Source organism: Hippocampus comes, unplaced genomic scaffold (genome assembly GCF_001891065.2).
Source record: "Hippocampus comes isolate QL1 unplaced genomic scaffold, H_comes_QL1_v1.1 scaffold17, whole genome shotgun sequence".
Classification (NCBI taxonomy): Eukaryota; Metazoa; Chordata; class Actinopteri; order Syngnathiformes; family Syngnathidae; genus Hippocampus; species Hippocampus comes.
Window position 1 is genome coordinate 3,576,693 of NW_017805002.1, and position 20,815 is coordinate 3,597,507.

The window sequence follows — 20,815 nt, forward strand, 5'->3', positions numbered from 1 at the left end:
TAGTTCATTGTCATGAAAGACCAACAAGAAGTTTCATGTTAACAACTGTCAGTGAGTGCCATTGGTGTCTTTAGAAAGATCTGATGGTGGCGCTATGGAACTCAAGCTGATTTAGCATGTGAAAGTGAGCCGGAGAGCATCCGTATGATCTATCACGCTGGGCCACCTGCTTTCCCAAAGAGAAGAATACTGAAATGGCACACAGCTGCTATGCTCAGCCAAGCATGAAAAACAACACTACAGCACAAAAGACGACTTTCACTGCCTTTATAAGTACAAGCACAGGAGGTGTGCGTACACATATAGTCCATTTTCACACAATCGGGCCGTCTCGTTATAGGTTCTTAACTTAGACAAAGAAAACAGTCGAAACAAAAATAGATGAAAGTAACAACCGGATGAACAACAACAAGAATACTAGTAGACATTCTAAAATAGTCTTCAAAAGGAGTGCAATGCTGACAAAGAGAAATCAACTGTGGTGAAATGGCCAGGGTATTGGGTGCTGGAAAAGAAGCTCCAGATTTAACGCCTCATGGTGTCTGTACACGCAAACCGATTTTTAACATTTTAAGTGATTTTAAAAATGTGACATACCCCATAAATGATCAGGACTAAAACTGGCAGGTGTCGATTTGTAGTGTGCATCCCACGTTTATGAATTACGACACTGCTTTGAAAGCCCAACCCTACCTTGAAACCCTACTTTCAGAATTTTTCAGCCTAACAGTCACTCCTGACAAAGGTTTGGAGGGAAGAAAGTAGAATAAGACAATAACTGAGCATTCTTCAGCGCAGGGCAAAAAGGTTGTCTTCACAGTATCCTGTTTTTGTCACATTTGTGTTTTCGCCAAGGATGACGGTCATGAGGTGGATGCTGCAAGAGGTTAAATGCACACCCACACGCTCTTAAAATCTATTTAATGCATAGACTAAGTGCACATGCACATGCACATTCGGAGAAAATCTGCCACTTCCACGAACAGACCAGGCTAAACTTAGGTACTCATTGACATCCATAGCCTGTCTGGGTGAATTTGTGGATCGTCAACAACAAATATACACGTAGAGGATGTGAAAACTCCACACAAGAAGGCCATGGTCAGGATTCATATCCCCAAACTAATTCCTTCTTCGTTGAATGAACATCTCCTGTTCTGTTGGAGTTGACAGTTCCCATCACACATCTCAGTTCATTAGCAGTGATCCAGAACCCTTTCATTTCAGCCAAACGTGTTCTACTCCTCCTGCTTGCCTCAACCCTGACCGCTGATGTCCTGTCACAATCGCAGAACACGCACTTCAGGGGATAGGACAGCCTCCACAAAATCTGCCGCTTCACGTAACCGACCCTTCACTCCCACTTCAGCCCAGGGGCTCTGTGGGTTGGGCAACATATGCCATATTTTAATCCAGAAGTGCCCTCTGTCAAATCATTAAAGCTGCGAAGGAGCCATTTCTGTCAAGTTCTTCCCCGTTCCCGTCACTGAACGTGGACTTTCTGTACTGTTAATGGGGCCAGGTTGGAGGTGGTTAAAAAAAGGTGAAAAAAAGAAACAGAAGGGCTTCTTCTTTGCCAGGTCCTTGTGGTGAACATAAAGAGCTCAGGTGCTGCAAGGCATCTATTGACAGATTGCTCTGTCATGACGGAATTAGACCACTGGAGTTCTGAGAATCAGGTATGGCAGAGTTGGGAGCTTCTTAATGATATTAATATTAACAGCACAAACATTTTCTAAATGTTCATTAGCACAAAATGAGAGAAAAAAGCTTTACATTTGAACAATTATGTTTTAAATGTAGAAAATGATGACATGGTATCAAATATTACATTATGGTTATCACAAGTGCAACTTTAAACAAAATGCACTCTGGGGATTGATTTATTTTCAAAGTCTTGCAATGTAGTCAAGTACCATTAGCAATGAGAATTGCTTGAAGGCTAACATGCTAATAGCTGGTGTGGGTGGTTTGCGAATGTGCTAGGCAACCTGGTCTGACGGTCTGACGGTCTGATCGGTCGACTTTAGAAGGCTAATAAGACTGTATAAAATGCTAACATGTTATATTATCTGAGTTCATAGAGAGTGTTTTGTTGTTTTTGTATTATTAACATGTATTTTTACATATTGAGAATGGCTAAAATTGTAGCATGCTGTCAATTGTTTGCTAACAATTGTTAGCAAACAATTGACAGCATAATTAATTATCCACAGACGATTGCAAATACAGAGTGCACTAATACAGTAGTTCCTTAGATGTCATTTTTTGAACTTTAATCAGCTATAATGCCAACATGCTAATAGTTGGTATGCTAGCGTGCAGTGAGCTCATAATGCAATAAGGCAACTTGCTAAGAATTTTACATGCTACCAGGTAATTGGGTTCGGAAGGCTGACAAGACTGGATAAAAAGACAGATCATTTAAGTTCATACTAAGTATTTTGTTGTATAATCAGAATTGATATCACGCTAACATGCTTAGAGTTCATTTGCTAACTTATAGGAAGAGTGCAAGCTGAGTTCAGACGGCAGCTTGATGAGGGTTTTACCGCATCACACAGAGCTGCTCCAAACATTTTGCTTCTTTGGACTCTACACTGCAGCATGACCTTTCTCGGGTGCGTTTTCCCTCACAAGGCAAATGAAAATCATCAGCTAGAGTCGCCTAATAATAAAAAGTAGAAGGGGCGAAAAAAAGTGATTGATCACGGCATCCTAACAGGATCTCATATGACCCACCAGATCCATACCCGCACTCTTTGCTTGATTCTGCGTTTTCTCCTTGACTCGCTTTGCTGCCACTTTGTCAGCGGGTGTTGGACACAAAATAATTGCTTCTATATTTCCTCCATTGATTTCTGGCACAAGGCAGGCTTGTGCTAAACCTCCCCCACACACACGTATCCCCACTCCGCCGCTCTATAGCAGCAGTTAACAAATTTACAACTTGGCTTTTTGTTTATTCCGCAGCTCGTTATTAAGATAATGTCATTGCAGCTCGTAAATTAAGCGTGGTGTTGCAGAGTTCAACACACGAAAGGATAAAACACCCTCAAAAACGCGGGCCAAGTGATTAAAAGACTCAATAAAATGCACGTTCTCGTGTTGCGAGACACTGCACGTCAGTATGCAGATGAAGCTGGGTTCAAATTCTCCATCACTTTAATTGTTTTTGTAGGGGGTCGTAAGTCAAAGCCATTGACAGACTGCCAATGAGAATTTCCTGTAGGTCAATTTTGATGAAGAAAATCGCACACTGGCCCCTCGTCATCTTTTCTCTGTAATGAACCTCCCTCAGTGTGATTTCCAGCTCTTAATTACACCACTCTTCATCCGACTTTAACCTCGCCCCGTGGCATGTCATAGCTATACTGAAGCACCTCCTCCTTCCCTCCACCAACGCACAGTTTTATCATCTTGTTTTCTGCTTTTATAGTGCGGCGTGCGATACAATTAAACAAAATGCACCTCTGCTTACCTCTTGGCTTTGACATATAGCATGGGCGTCAGAGCTCTGGCAGAAATGAGGGTTTCTGCATTGATTAGTGCCTCTGCATGTTGGTATTTCAAACAACATAGTCCAGTTATTGCCTAAAAGTGGCTCTGGATCTTCACCCAGCGTACACAACCTATGCCACGAGTAGAATAACTCGTGCGGTGGCAGCATGTAAATTAGCTCCACTATTGGGTCTCAGTCTAGCAGAATTCAGAGGTGGTTGCTTTCAGACACCTTTTCAGCTCACAAAAGATTTATTTGATTGTTTAATTTCATGCTAAATGAAAGACCTAACTATTTATTTACAAGCCATTAACAAGTCAGATTTTCATAACAAGTCACTCTTATGTGCCCTGTGTCATAGACCTATTTGACAGTTTGCAAATTTCTAGTTCATTCCTGTCAACTCCAATTGAATTTCACGTGAAGTAGCCAAAATCTGTAGCCCTAAGTATGCTTTAAAAAACATCATTGCCTCAGTGTGAGACAGAATGCAATTAGTGAGCACAAAAGGTGTTCAGGCAGACACACCCGCCAGCAGCAGGATGCCCGGGGCAGTGCCGGTGACATGAATTATTGAATATTTGTAAATGAATTAGTGCCTGGGGGAGGAGGGGTCACCGATGAAAAGAAGGAGGATTTATCTGTCGTCAAAGTGAAGAAATTGCGGAAGGAAGGAAAGGCGGAAGGCAGAAGGAGGATTTTATCTTTAGTCACAGTGAAGAAATTGCGGAAGGAAGGAAAGGCGGAAGGAAGGAAGTCCACTTGTATCTAAATGCTCATCAGATTATAAAATGACCAAAACAGAAACGGTGAGGCAAGTGGGGATCATTTTAGGAGGCCACATAAAGTAAACACCACTTACTCAAGCACTGAAAGCCTTAAAAATGTAAAAAGATTTATTTTCTCTTTTTTTTTGGAGGGGGATCCTGACTAATGGCTTGAGTTACCTTGGGAACCTGTGGTGGAACTGGGACGTTGCAACAAAGCAAAGGCAACTCAGTGTTGTCAACTTATTAACAATGTTCAGCGACTTCTCCAACCTCCATAGAGACTATTAAAAAAAGTGACTAATTTTAGATGCAATTTTAACCTTTCCAAGTCCAGACTGCAAATAAATGGCATTTTCACAAAAGCACAGCTGGCTAATTTAAGCATACCCCAACAATTCGATTGTATTTTCTCTCATAGAGGCAGCACTTCATTGCCAATCTACCAGATGGCACTCGGATAATGTAGCAGATCTGTGCATGTGGCGCATTCAGCAGACACATCAACAAGCACAAATACGCACAGCCCCACAACAACTCAACTATTTGAGTATGGATTGTTTATCAGATGCTAATGCTGATAAAAGAAACTTTGTCTGTGCTTACACTGCAGCTCTGCTTACCTTGTGACTTTGACATTAGAGTGTGTTTGTGTAGCCTTTAAAATGGTGGACCTTCACCTAGCCCAACTGCCAAGTAATGTATGGAGGAATTCCATGTCAAAAGTGGATAATTTGTAAATTATAAGAATTGCAATGACTCTGTTTTGGGAAAAAAAGCAGATGGCAAAAGATATACTGTACTGGATGATACAAAGTACCCGGTTGTTTAATTTTCATGCTGGTCGGGTGATCTGGAGACCCAACTATTTATGTACAAACAAATAAAAAGTTAAATTTCCATCCCATAATCCCTTTAAGACCACCAAATATGTATTGACAAAAGAACACTCCCCACAGACACACTCAAATTCAAACAGAAAGTCTTAACGCTTTTGTCCGAAGAGCTTCTGAACAACATTAAGCATCTCAAGATGGCCATTCGATAACTGTAAACTCCCTTGTAAACAGATTACAGTCGTAAAGGTTTTAATAAAAATAATATTATGGTCTGGTCGACCCTGGAAGCAAAATAACAACCTAAATGATAAACATCACAGCCAAAAAGACAAAACAAAATAAAAGAAGCATGCAGCTAATATTTGCCACGGTGCCGAATGGAACAATTCAATACACAAGTGAATGTGAATATGAGCACGGCGACCTCAAACTGTTTGCGAGAGGCAGATGCAAAGCAGAGAGGAAAGGCGAGAATCAGGAGAGGTGCATGTGGACCGTGTCCCCTGAGTTGCCTTCCCTTTTATTCTCTTGCACCCGAGTCCAAAGCACAGGAGAAATTAATCCCGCCGCACGCTCCTGCGACTGCTGCTGGTGATATTGTTGGTGAGGGACCTTGTGAATTTGTGTGTGTGTGTGTGTGTGTGTGTGTGTGTGTGTGTGTGTGTGTGTGTGTGTGTGCGTGCGTGCGTGCGTGCGTGCGTGCGTGCGTGTGTGTGTGTGTGGAGGAAAGAGAGCATGTGGGCAGTCAGAGAGAACAACAAGGTCAGGAGAAGTAAATTGTTTTTTTTTCCAAAGCTAGGTGTTTAATTCTGCTTTATATGTGAAAAGTGGTGAAGTGGCATGCTGCTCTGAAAAAGAAGCACCGTGCACGTCATCTTATTTAAATGTTCCCAAATGGCTTTGATAACCATACATTAAGATAAAAGGTCAAGGTCATTTCTTTACTATGCTGTGCGAGTTGGAGGGGCATTTATTTGTAGGTTGTGCAGAATCACAGTTTTAGAATTATATTAACATTAGCAGGACATGTCCAATTTAGGTCAAGGTACCTGAAGTTTAGGATGATGAAGAGACAGAAAATCATGAGCAGGCCCGAGGAGAAAATGGCAAAGCAGAAGATGAAGAAGACGATGACCAAGCCGACAAGAGACTAAGATGACAAGTTAGGTAGATGAAGAAGACCACTGTGAAGGAAAAAGTCAATGACAAAGTAGAAAATGATGAAGCAGAAGACAACATCCATGACATTGCTGAAGAAAGCGTCAAAGAAGACAATAAGGAAGCCAAAGAGAGCAAAGAATTGGAAGAGCACAAAGAAACTATGACAAAGATGGAGAAGATGGCATAGACGGATGGGAAAGAAGCTGACGGAAAGCCAGATAAATAAGTTAACGTAGCGGAAGAAGACCACGACAGAGGAGACGACGACGAGAGCTCCGATGAAGAAGATAAGCGACAAAAAAATGAGAAGACAATAATGAACCAGAAGATGACAAAGAGGACGATGAGGAAGCAGAGAACAACGCAGACTACGATGACTTTGAAAAAGATAACAATGTCAAAAAAGGCCTGTCCGAGTGAGTCCATACTCTATCAAGGCCACAAATAAGAATATCAAGAACATTATGACAAAGAAGAGAACAAAGCAGAAAACGTCGCCAAAAACAACCAAGAAGATGACGAAGAATATATGAAGCAGGAAATGACCAATCGGAAGAAGACGGCGAGGAAAAAAAACAAAAAAAAACAAAACGATGACTAAGAAGATGACGAAGAATATATGAAGCAGGAAATGACCAATCGGAAGAAGACAGCGAGCAAAAAAAAAAAAAACGATGACTAAGAAGCCTACAAAGAAGACGACTACGGCCCACGCGATGCGACCAACGAAAAGACCATGTCCATTGTGTACCAGCTTGAGACGAGGACAAGGAGGAAAAAGAAGAGGAGGAGGAGGCGGAGGCGAAGGCTCTTTTCCAAAAGATGAAAGTGAAGCGTGAACCGCCGCTGCCCTCAAGCGACTTCTTTCACAGCGTCGACATGATACGAAACGTCGACACTCAAACGCTGGCTTCACCACCATACTCGCCTCTTGTCAAGAGAATTCACTGAGCTGCGGCACTTCAGAATAGTGGTTAACACGCTTGCCTCATTGTTTTGCGCTTTTGGGATTGAGTTTCACCAATTGACACAAAATTTGGTGGATCTTTCGTACAAATAAATCTCCGGGACCATCCCCCGAATGTGATCGATTTCTGGTGGATTTTATGAAATCCTATGAGGGAATTCAATCAAACGGCAAAGCAGATACCCTAGACTGGGGCTGCGCATTGTGTGGATCGTGAGCTACCGGGCGATAGCGAAGGGGATGTCAGTAGCTTTCATGGCACTGACTCAATCACTGCCAGCCTTCCCAGTTTTATGTTATTGATATAATATACCGTAACTGTCATCCATTGTGAAATTTGTTACTTGATTGTTATACAAAGCAGCCAAATACACCTGTTGCATGCCTCGACACGCATGCGCATTCAACTGCGCTAAATGGTCAAACTAGCAGTTTTCATTTTGTTTCATCTCCTGTCAATTTAATAATGAAGCATAAAAATGATTAGGCGCAAAAATAAGCCAAAATATCCATATTAAAGAGTTGTTTTTTTTTTCTTGCAATGGGCTTGGTGGCAGGGAGGCTGGGGGGAAACAGGCAATGCACACGGGCACACGCTCGTGGTTTCCCCAGCGCTGGAAAAAGAACTGCGGGATGGAGAAACCCGGACACCGGCACGAGGCCGGGTGCCCTTTCATGACGTGTCATGGCAGGTATTGTGGTGGTGGTGACTGGGGTTGTCTCGCTGACCCGTCCATCACAATGGATATTCCGCCAAGGGTGCTTGCTGGCCAGCTGAAGGACGGAATGGGGAGCAGCATTTTCGGCCCCTTGATAAAAACATTAAGTCCAAGTACGCATTCCGACATGACAGATGTTCAATGGGAGGTGTACACACGGCTCGCCGTCAGCAGCTCCTGTTCGGACTCCACCCCTAACTGATTCCATTCAACGCAAGTCGTCAGAGAAGTTAGGATCAAACATGTACACTAATTGTATTATTGTGCAACGTGAGTTCATGCAGTGATGCAATGTACACCAAAATAGAGTATATATTGTACATATCAAAGATTTTGAAGTCTGTTTTTAAATGAAATCACGTAGTGGGTAGGGCATTTGATCATAGCTTGTATGTTGACAAAGTGTGAGAACCCCCCTCCTAGAAAGATGGGTGATGCAAAATTGCTGAGCTTTTTAGCGTAAGCCTTCTATTGTCGGTGGAGAATGCTGTCAAATTTTGATGATCGTTCGCCATGAAAAAGAGGATCCTCGCCACTTTCATTATTTATTTTCTGATGAATGAATCGCCTTTTTGATGGGCTCCGCGTGCCCGTAACACAACAATTTTAGGTGTCCCAAACACAAACGCCGCCACAAAGATAACTTGGTCATACCCCATGGAATGTTTGAAAAATTTACGTCGATCCCCCCTTTATTTCAGCTTGTTCAGAAAAATAAAATATTCATGGCAATAAGGATAAGTGTCAATGACAATTATTTGTAGAGTTTCACTATTTGATGTTGGGCCCAATCCCCGCAAATTGAAGCAGTTGTCTGTTTCATTGTTTTTGTTTTTGTTTTTTTTTTGTAAAGCAATCAAGCAATGAATTGAGGTTCATGCTTGCAACACATATCATGATGAATTCATCTGTTGCATTATAGTAAATACAGTATAGACGGACCGAGCCCTGTTGTGAATATCCAAAAAAACATGAGCAAGTCTTCTTACAGCAGAAAATTTGATACACATGCCACAAAGACTGTTAACTTCCACGAACAAACAAAGCCTAACTTGCTTGGCCTGATTCTCAATTGAAATGCATCATTGCAGCTGCAGCTTTTGGGAATGCGCCACACACATAAAGATGGATTGAATTGTATTCAAAAAACACTTCTTTGATATGACTCCAGTAACTACTTTCTTATCAGGCAGTACATTTGGCGCCATCTTGTGGCATTTTAGGGCATCTCAATAAATAAAAGTAATGGAGACTGCTGTTTTAGAATGCAAGTACGTGACCATAGACACCTTAGACACTCAAGCTTTTAGAGACACCGCTACAGTCCAGCACTCTCTCTCTTTACCCCCCCCCCACACACACACACACACATACACTCTCAAACAGCAGACATGCACACTGCAAATTAGGCTGAATAAATAAGAGATGGAGTTGTGCCTTCCTCCCTGAGTCTAATCTCCGAGGTAGGAGGTAGAAACAGCTTGCCACATCAGGCTGCATGAGTGAACGAGCGGGACACTGCTGGCTTCCAGGAAACCAATTTGTTTGTTTATTGTCTTCACGTTTTTTGTCTGCGGTTACACTTCACCGCAGCCGGGCCCATTGTGGACGTGCTCCCCTTAAATGGCATCAATAAAACACGCCATGTGTTCTTCCTCCTCTTCTAACTCCTCCTCTGTGTCCTCGTTGTCCGCAGGAAGTGCCACAACGCTGCCTTTGTTCGAACGGTAGGCCTTCCAATTTCTCCTTAAAACTGCCGCTAGCTGAAGAGGTGAAACAAAGTGCTTTCTAAACATATTAGCCTATCAACGTACTTCCACGCAAACAGTCTCGGCATGTTCCAAAATCGGGCCTGATCCTTGAGGTTGATAGATGCGCCAACTTTTTATTGCGCACAACTTCCCGCGCGAATGACAAATACAGTTGAGGGAGGGTTGATGACATTTAGCTTGTCGTGCTGTTGCTGTGCTTAGTTCAATAAATGGGCAAATATGTAGACAAAAGTATTGAGACATGCCTCTTCAGCAAGAAACTATTCAACTCACTGTTGAATCTACCTTAAGTAAAGCAATAAGCTACAAAAAAAATTAGTAGAGTAGACAAGGGTTCCCTTGACTGAAACCAATTGACTTTTCTACCATATTATAAATGTATCTATCTTCATCTTGTGTGGAGTCACTTAAGGTGATGAAGTCGATGCATGCATTGTTTTAGTCTCATGCTCACCAACACACGCACACACGCCCATGTGACGCGGTATTGATCTGACAGTGCGAGCGGCAAGCCGCCGGAGAACACAAATACAGCCTACGGTGACTCCTTAAAAACTCCAGACGAACCTCTTCATCCTCACCGTTCTCCTCCTCCCCTTCTGCAAATCACCCGGTGGCTCATGCATTTCAAGCAGGCTCGCAGAAGCTCCGGCCCGCCTGCCGATAGCACCTGCTTGTAGCGCCAAGGTTGCTTCGTAAAAAAGTGAAAATTGCAATTCTCTGGCTGTTTTTTTTCTCTCTGAATGCTGATTTTCTTTGCCGGAGTTGTCTGTCAATGACTGAAAATATGTAACCTCGATAGACTGCTGGTGAGAGTACATGTGCGCTCAACCAGCATGTCAAATTAGAAAACTTTTTTTTCCGCACAACTTTCCCTAATTACTATTAATTATATCTGGAATAGTTCAATTTCTATTGCTAGCCTTTTATTTACCCATACTGGTGATGTTTTAAGGGCCTTTTTTATGTACAGCGGGACCTTGATTTACCCCAACATGAAACGAGCACCCCAGTTTGAAAAATGAGAAGCTGCTTTGTTGATTTTTGTGCTTTGTGTGGCGAGCAAAAATTTCAGTCAAAGCAAGTTTCAGAGACATGGCCTCTCGAGCGAATTGAAGGGGAAAAAAATGTAGGCATGGGCTCATTCGCTGCCGTGGATGTTTATTTTCATCATCTGCAATCCAGCCGGTTACTGCCACCGTTGTTTCATCATGTGTATTTTCCAGACCATGTGCTCAGGACCATGTCATGACTCCATGAGTTACGGCAGAAAGTACAGCAATGTACCGAGACGAACAGTAGCCTTGCTAAGCAACCGAGGGGAATCTGGCGTTATGCATTTTGTTTATAAGCAAGGTCATGTCGGCAGTTAGCTTCCCACGGTTCGTTGTAACGAAGGCGTTTTCACTCTTTTGTGGGGAAAATCTGGTCGTTACAATGAAGTTCATGTTATAAAAGTGTTTGTTGTCAGCAAAGTTGGCAAATGGAAAATGAATTATGTGAAATCGTGACTTGGGAACGTTATAGGTGTCAATGAAGTACATTGGGACAAGACTGGTATGACAGCTTCAGAATACAAAAAAAGATGTAACTGTATTCGGTTACAGGTACAGAAAAAAACAAGCAGATTACAGGTAAATGTATTAAAAACTGAATTATTTAACAGAATTACATTTCCCACGCAAATAGAGTGGCGCCCTTGTTTATTTCGGCCATCAGCGCAACAAGTGGATACATTGTCACAATTGTTGGGAAGCTCAATGCGGCGCCGTAAACTCTAGTCATTCCGCATGTTGTTGCAGAGGGCAAATGGGTGTAAACGCACAGTCGCGGAGGGCCATGTTGTGTCCGCCTCACACAAAGGAAGGGAGGAAGTGGTGACCACTATTCACTCATTGAAGGACCAATTTATCTTAACATTTCCAAAGAAAAATTTGAGCTGTCAGAGTCCTCCTATGATGGAGCTGAGCGCTTGCCCTCTGCACCTAATTAAGTTTCACCTTGCATCACAAATCAGTCACAGATTTACCTTTTAAAACCATATTAACAATAAAAACAGCTCAACTTGGCATGGGGATTAAAAGTGGCATTGTGGGATGACGTCACGGACCATCACCGGAGCCATATCATAATTACGATGTGTGTGTGTGTGTGTGTGTGTGTGTGTGTGTGTGTGTGTGTGTGTGTGTGTGTGTGTGTGTGTGTGTGTGTGTGTGTGTGGGTGCATGAGATGCGGGGAGTCAGAGATTTTGAAATACCGCTGCAAAAGTTGCCTTCATAAACTTAATTTGTCCTCCTTTTACCATACCACACATTAGACCAACAACTTTCTAATCAATTTTACTTCATGGGATGAATAAATCTATCTATCTATATATCTCAGTGATTCCTAACCTTGATTGAGCCAAGGCACATATTATTTCGTATGGTCAAGTAAATATCATGGCGCAGCACCAATCCAAAATGTCACTCAAGTTGATCCACGTCAATTATATACTTTTCATCTAATAGAAGATCATGTATTTGCTCTGTCTCTCTCTCTGTGTCACTGGCATAGATATGAACAAAGATAGGTTATATGTTATTAATAATTCATAATCCTTGGCCAATTAAGTGAAATGTGATCATTTCTCATGGCACGCAAGAGCTCCTTCACTAATGTGCCCCAGCAGTCTCACATTGAGAATCACTGATCTATGGATTTTCACTCTTTGCAAGCCACTCCCTTCCCTAGACCGCCACTGTCACAAATTCATACTGTAGAAATATTCATTTTTATTGTGTCTTCATTAGCATATTTGCTATTACAGTAATCGAAATGTATTTAAAAGTATTCACGTTACATTGATATGATGGTACTTGGATTACATTACTAAGCACATTTTTTAACAGGTGACAAGTAACTGTACCAGAACAGATTTTAAAAGTAACCCTCCCAACCCTGTGTATGTTCTAAATAGACTATGTGTTGTGGTAAATAGAACGTGTGTGAGAAAAGATAATGTAGTTCATGGAGTGAATGAGGAATGCCAAGCAACCCCCACGGCCCCCAAAAATGGAAGGGGGTAGATTTGGTGCTTATATCATCATAGTACACAATATTCTGTTGGTCTTGAAAGAGCAGACAAAGTTCTCTAAACCTGGCAATTAAGATACCATAATGGCCTCCCAAAGTCACTGGTGCAGATCAAAAAGTCAAACTAACAAATCCAAAAAGAGAGCATTGGCAAGGAATTGTTTTAGGCCACTGCTCACACTACGATGCTCACACTGAAGTATAACGAGACAACCCGATTCCAGCTCCTCATTGTCACTCACTAGCTGTCACTCAGCCCCCATCTCCACTAATCTCAGAGTGGCCTTTGCTCCGCCTGTCAGCAACTCCGACCAATAATGCTGCACAATAAAAGCCTCCAGGACAACAGTAGGCTGCAGGCAGCTTCAAGGGCTACTGATGGCGATCTATAAAACAATATAATAGCTCTCCTGTCAACCAAGGGGTGGGGCGGCGGAGTGCGGGGAGAAAGGGAAAGATCTACGCCTCCTCGGACTCTCCGAGGAGACTTCAATTAATCACCGCTGAATTGCATCAGCCCGCAATAGGCCTGTAAGGTTATTACCATGCGCTCTCCGCAGGATGAAATGCGATGATAGCGCTAATTGAGGGGAGAGGTAGAGAGGACAGGCTGCTGGGAGGAAGGGGAAAAAAACAGCTGACCGCACAACAGTTGTCAAACAGGATGAAGGGGCAGTTACAGGAACAAAGTGAACACATGGATGGGAGACAAGATCATTCAAATCACATTTGTGTCGCTTGAAAACAATAAACCACAGTCATTCACTACGCTTCTACCGGTAGTCATCTGGTGGACTCCCCAAAAGGAAACGCTAAACTTGGGGTGGTCCTAAGGCTACTTTATGTTCTAAAATGTGTCTGGCAAATGGAAAGATGGTTCGCTTGCCCCGAGACAATTGAGCCAAAGCCATTTGAGGAAAAAAAATGAGAAGCAGGACAAATCTGACCCTGATTCCCCGCTAGCGATCCAGGTCAGCAAAGGGCTGACTTTGGGATGTCTCTGAAAGATTATCCTGACCAATCATCCTGTAGGGTGGGGTACGCATGAGTGATTTTTCCCATCCGATCTGCTTGGCAAACAGTCAGTGCTGACAAGCGTAGCCTGATTTGCATATACGATTGCATATTCTTATGGGTGTGGTCAATGCTGAGTTTGGTGACTGTGACATTACATTAATTGGAATGGTAGCTAACACTGGTCAACAGAACCTTTTAATCAGAGATGGCTTTGTGTGTCCCAAAACGTATTTTTGAAGCTGATTCAAAAAATGTCTATTTTTTTTTCCAGCACATCAGATTTTTGAGATATTTTCATTTTGGGCTATTGAGTTTGACCTATAAAAGCTCTATGCCTTAAAATGTAAACATGATAACTTTTTGGTTATGATCATACACAGTTGTCAACTGATGAGCACCTCTGCCTCAGAGTGCAGATGTGGAGAATTCCATTCCAGGCCCTGGCCTCCTTGCATTGAGTTTGTATGTTCTCCCCATGGCTGTGTGGTTTTTCTCCGGGTAGTCTGGTTTCCTCCCACATTCCAAAAGCATGCGTCGTAGGTTCATTGAACACTCTAAATTGTCCCTTAGTTGTGTGCCTGGCAAATGGCTGGCAACCAGTTCAGGGCGTACCCTGCCTACTGCCCGAAGACAGCTGGGATAGGCTCCAGCACACCCGCGACCCTCGTGAGGATAAATAGATTAGAAAATGCATGGATCCTACATATGGTGTTAGCATCATTGCTACTTAAAAATTTGCATCATCAAAAGACGACACGATTGATTGCTGCTTTTGTCCGGTGGCCGCTGGCTCATAATTACCGGCTAAACTATTAATGTTTCCATAGGCAGGCTGTGCAAACACTGCTCACATTAAAAAAAAAAAAAAAAAAGAACCAGAATGACAACTGAGATTTTTCTCATCCAATCTGGCTTGTCGATCGGAAATGTTACACATGCTATATTAACACCTGACACTCATTTCTACTGCCCTATTGTGTCAAAAGCTAGTAGTGGTGTTGGCATATGACTGGCGTCAACTTGCACCCTTGCATCGAAACCATCACTTTTCAGGTAACCCACAGAAAAAAGCCAAACACCATTCATGTTGATCATCAAAGAGAGCCAGCCATTTTCAACACTTAGGATTGGTCAATAACTCGTCCCCGAGGAATCGACAGAGAAAACGAATTGACTCTGTGGAGAGCAAATCTTCATTCCGCGGCTTGAAAGCTGATTTTGATTTTCGTGGGAATTAAAAAAACTGACCTAAAATGAACAGTTACAAAGCAAATTCATGTACAATATGAAGTAACGATTACCGGTAGTTCAGGAAATTGTTTGCAAAACCAAAAACACTATGAACCATTGGTGATCAAATAATCAACATCAGTATTATCTTTGTCCCTGTAGGGTAGATTAATTAATAATAATAATAAAAAATTATAATAGTAATAATAACAATTCTATTTTACTTTTATTATTTATAGAGTACAAAACCTTTCACCAAACTGTAAGTTTGAGGCAGAACAAGTGATATTAAAGCACAGATTTAAAATCTAAACTTTCCGCTTGACCTGGATATCGTAAACGTACTGCATACAGTATGATAATAAAAAGAACACACAATGTTCATTTATCACGCGCTGCAAATGTGTGATGTGATCTTTTGTAGACGTCTCCGTTACGTGACATCTTTACTGGACGTCTCCATGAAATGAAGAGAAAGAAACGAGTCGCCTCATTTTCCCACAAAAATTCCATTGCTCCTCTGTCAATATAAGTGCTTCTCAAATAGTGGGGCGCGCCGCCCCAGGGGGGGTGTGAGGCTCCGGCGAGGGGGGCGCGTTTGACCTCGGGGAAAATGTTTTTTTTTTTTATCTTTTTTTTACTGTCCTAGAATAAAGTGCAATTGCACCTCCACTTACATTAGGGGGCAGTGGCGCTCTCATTGGCAGAGTGTGCGCAGGGAGCATTCGCTCGGTGTTGTGTTTGCACTGAGCATGCGCGCCTTGCACACAGCACAGAGTAGTATGAGTATGAAGTATAGACACGAAGTCGAGAGCCGGAGAGAGACGGAGATAAAGAGACAAACGAAAGTCTCCCAAAAGCTAAGACGAGGAAATATGACGGAGCGTATGTAGCGCTTGGCTTCACTGTGACTACGGTGGGAGACGAAGAAAGTTGGCAGCGGACAGCATGAAGCCAAATAAATTAAGGGTCACTTAAAGACATTACACCCCAATCATGCTTATAAGCCGCTTTAGTTTTTATTATTATGGTATTATGGTATATGGTTATTATGGTTGGTAATATTGCCAACAATCATCCCGCTTTGTGACTGCTACTTGTAGCCATTAATCCAGACATCATCTTTGATTAAAAAAATTATTGTACATATTTTGTTTTGCAGGTTAAAGTTGTTTTTTTTTTAAATATTGTACTCTTGAGTTAATGTTGGTGATCAGTTTGAATGCATTATTATTTATTAATTTTATGTAATTGTATTTTTCAGTATCGTATGTTTGACAGGGTGGGTCATAAAATGTTTGTAGGTTAATTAAGAATTTAATTTTATTCTTGAATTTCAGATGCACTTTAAATCTTTTCTGTTACAGTTAATAAAGCTATTCTTTGTTGTAAGTTGGACCTTCTTTCTTTTTTTATTCTATGTTAATAAGGATACAGTGTAATGCAGAGGTCTACTTATAACAATTTTATAGACAAGTGATACTATTTATCGTTGGGGGGATGTTTTCTTCTTCCTAGGGGGGGCATGACAGAAAATAATTGAGAAGCAGTAATATAAGATGATTAAAAAATGAGCCCCTACACATTGGATCATATTTACTTTGGTAACCACTGCCACATGTCTCTGTCTTTTGTGTGTGTCACATCGCCGACACGTTCACTTAACATTAAATGACTCATTTGTTTTTGTAATGTGAACGAGAACATGCTAATATCTATTTCCCGTTTGCATTTAGATTTTGGGTGAAACATGTACAATGTGTGTGTTCACATTTGCAGAATACATGAAAAGATCTGTTTTGAAGTGAGTCGGGGAGCTTAATTTAGACAAACCTAGTGTGTTGCTGACATTTTATGGCATCTTGGTACCAAAGAACATTGTGGAAGTGAGTTGAGGAGTTTTATCGACATAAAAGTAGTGTTTGCGACCATCATGGGGCATCTTGGCGTGAACCAAATACCTCTAAGTGAGTTGAGGATCTTTATTTTGACAAAAGTTGTGGTTTGCCACTATCTTGTGGCTGTTATGAACCAATTAATCTCAGATTATCAAAATTGGTGGCAAAACTCATTCCATGTCCCTCACAAATAGCGTTGGTTCACTGCGTTAGGCTCCTTTAATACCCTCCCATGTGGGAAAGGAGAGTCAAAATCAGTGACGCACTTTTCAGGAGATCATTCAGGAGATCGATGCCAGATCATTCGTTTACACAATCAGCACACTCAACTAGGAGCTGTTGTCAGCCACAGTTCACACCGAGACACTCACACAGATTAACCAGCATCACACTCCCACTCCCACCAAGTCTCTTAAAGGTGCATACACCCTGACACTACGATACCAACAGTATTTTCACTGCATTTTATGATTACAATGTGTTTTGGGAGTTCAAATGTGTTAACAAGGTGTTTAAAACATGTTTTAATAGGTCTGAATGTGTTTAAAGCCTCCTCATACAAATAGGTTATTATTGTAGCATAATTTAAACCTCAACATGACACCATTACGTGTCATATTTCAACGGAACATTACTTATTCCTCAGAATAAATCATGATATATCCCATCAAAAAAATTACGTGTCATATTTCAACGGAACATTACTTATCATTCCTCAGAATAAATCATGATATATCCCATCAAAAACAACAAAAAAAAACGATATCTTACCTTATTAATAGTAAAATACCATAGTATATTGTAACGTAGCATATTGTAGCGTAACAACGCTGCATATTGTACCTCATTTTTTTAAGAATCAGAAAAAAGTAACAAATGTCATCATTACATAATGTAAAATAGCATAACGTGTTGTAACATAACGTATTGTAACAAAAGATATCGTCATGTAACATTGTAACATACATCATAACATACATCGTAACATACATCGTAATGTCTCATAGAGGTAACAGAATGGAGCATCATCTTAACTCATCATAAGAAGAGAATCGTAAAAACCTTATTAGAACATATTGTAACATAGGGGGGGGGTCACTCTCACGATGAATGAGGGGGGATCACTGGATTCGTGAAAGAAGCCACTCTATGCGATGGCACGTTAAGTGACGCAGTATGGTCATTTTCAATTCTCCCATGGCAAGCCGCACTTAACTGTGCCAAATGTGGAGCTGAAGTTTTTTGTTGTTTTTTTCCCTTGCTCCTCCAAACCCATGAAGGGTCCCTGAGCAACAACTATAGCTCTGCATGGCTTCATGATGATGCACAAATGGGATCATGTCATGGTTGACAGAAGTATCTGTAGCCTTTGCTATTGAGATGATGAGAGATGTAGCTGTAAATAGGGAGGGTGGGGGGTGGATCACGCTCCTGCCGTTGTTGATCTGAAGATCACGTAGCAACTTGTGCTCTGCATCCACTCAACATGGATGTAGTGCAGGCAAGACGGAGGAGCCTTTTCGTGCAGCCAAAATAATGAAAAGACGCTGCACAATTGTACCTTTCGAGACCACATGCAACATATCCTCATTGTTGGAATCGTGATTAGGAGTGGACAACATCGTATTATAGCCTAAATTACATTGTTTAATGTGATCCCTCTAAAATAGCACACGCATGAACTTCATACATTCGATTTAAAAGTGAGACGCATCCTACCTGTCGTCGTGCTGTCAATTAATCCCGAGATTTCATTTATTCTCCATTTTCAACCCAAAAGCCCAGCCAGACATCTTCTTCTTGTTGTTGTTTGCGCAAAAGCAATTTCCCCTCGGCTCCACAAAACATAACCTAAATATGAAAAGATACACTCAGTTTGTTTTATTGTCGTGTTCTCCAGACACGCACAAACAATCCACCGGTCCGCACAAGTGTGATGGAGACGAGAGGCAGCGAGTGGACTTGAAAGTCGATAAAAGTTGAGACTCCTCAAGTTCTCATCTTCAGCTGCTTCCGAGCGTCTTGCGCAGAAGCCGAGTCGTCACGCGTGCTTTCTACCGTCTGTCATTTCTTTTTCAACAAATTATACAACAAAAATCCTCCATCTTGCGTACCATTTGCAGTTGTATTTTCTTTGAGCTGCGTCTTCCTCCGGTCTGAAGGATGATTTGGATTGGCGGCGTCCGAGGGCTGGTGAGAGACGCCGGAGTGACCGCTCGGTGCCGCGGAGTAGCAGGGAACGTTTGCGCCGGTGCTGTAGCGCCTCCCACTGGCGATCTGCTGAACCGGCTTTAGGGAGAGAGACGAATTGACCTCACCCAGCTTGAATAATGATGCCGAGGATGAGATGTAGGAGGAGGAGGTGGCAACATCTTCACATTGCTTGGGTGAGTGAAAGAGCACTTTGTTACTATGAGACACAGCACCGACATTTGGAGCGGGCTTATCGTATCCCCACTTACCTTTCGTGATCTTTATTGCTATGCTATTGTATTCTGCGTGTCACATAGTCATATTCCTAAATACTAGCTAGTCATTTTTTTTTCATTTTTTCAGAAAACACTACAAACGGAACCAAATACTTAACACTCATGAATAACACTGGTCAACAACCAATTTTAATCAGAGATGTATCCCAAAATCATTTTTGATGCAAATATGCCACACATTGTATTTTATAGCTATGATGTTGCAGGAAAAACATGCTAGATATCTTGTTGTTATTATTAGTAGTAGTAGTAGTAGTCGTCGTATTATTAATTTTATTGTGTCGTCACACATTCCAAAAACGTGCGTGGCAGGTTAATGGAACACTCTAAGTTGTCTCATGGCGTGAGTGTGAGGGTGGATGATTGTTTGTCTAGATGTGCCCTGCGATTGGCTGCGAACCAGTTCAGGGTGTCCCCCGCCTACTGCCCCAAGACAGCTGGGAGAGGCTCCAGCACCCCTCACGACCCATTGTGAGGAGAAACGGATCAGAAAATGGATGGATGGATGGCTGGATGGATGCTAGAGAAAAAAAAAAACAAGAGCAGCTTCAGAATCAGCACAAAAAATTCATCGACAAAAGTTTACTTGCATCTCTGATTAGAGAACATTTTAAATTTGTTGACCAGTTTAATTTAATATATTAATAATTTTGCATGATCCACTCAACTGAGAATGTAGGCAATATTAGTAGAAGTGGCCAGCATACTGGGGGATGAGTAAGGCAAAAAAAATAATTAAGGAAAAAAATATTGAGGATTATTATTATATTAGCAAGGTAACGTATTGTATACTGTATATTGAAACATAACAACAAACCTTAAAGCAAATTGCAATGTATAAAAATGCTTTCTAACATACAGTATTACATAGCATACAAGAAAAATTAACATAATGTATCATACCTCATAATGTAACATACAGAATTATATTGTATTGTAACATATAACATATTGTAATGCTTTGTAACGTGTCATACTGTAAATTTAATTAACACACTTACCACGTGACAAACTATTCTGTAACTGCATAGTGTAATGCTTCATAATGCATCATGACCTATTGTAATGCACTTACAAACGTATTGTGACATAGCGTAAGGTAGCATTGCATCTCATATTTTAAACAAATACAATTCAGTGGATCATACTATTAAGTAACAGCATATTTGATCTTATCATAGCATTTAACGTATCGTGACTGCCCCATGAAGTATAACGCAGTTTACCACATGACGACTCATACGGAACATGCTGTGACAGCATATCGTAACGCATCATAACACATAATGCATTGTAAAATCTTGCATGAAAAATAATGTATCGTATCATTCTGTAAACTAACAGGATTCATTCACATTCACAGGATTCAACTTCTCAT

The 20,815-nt window shown here is 41.4% G+C and overlaps 1 protein-coding gene across 2 annotated transcripts in view; it reads right to left on the reverse strand.

Moving 5' to 3' along the window:
* tafa3a (TAFA chemokine like family member 3a) overlaps window positions 1–19,410 on the reverse strand; it is a 111,512-nt gene extending 92,102 nt beyond the window's left edge. Inside the window, exons 1-2 of one of the 2 annotated variants that reach the window (XM_019858490.1) lie at window positions 19,063–19,410; window positions 18,668–18,799 (exon numbers count right to left, since the gene is read on the reverse strand). The gene's annotated coding sequence lies outside the window, so the exon portion shown is untranslated. Of the gene's footprint in view, window positions 1–18,667 lie in introns of both variants that reach the window. The other variant, XM_019858481.1, reaches the window with a different exon arrangement.
* Window positions 19,411–20,815: the final 1,405 nt, after the last annotated feature.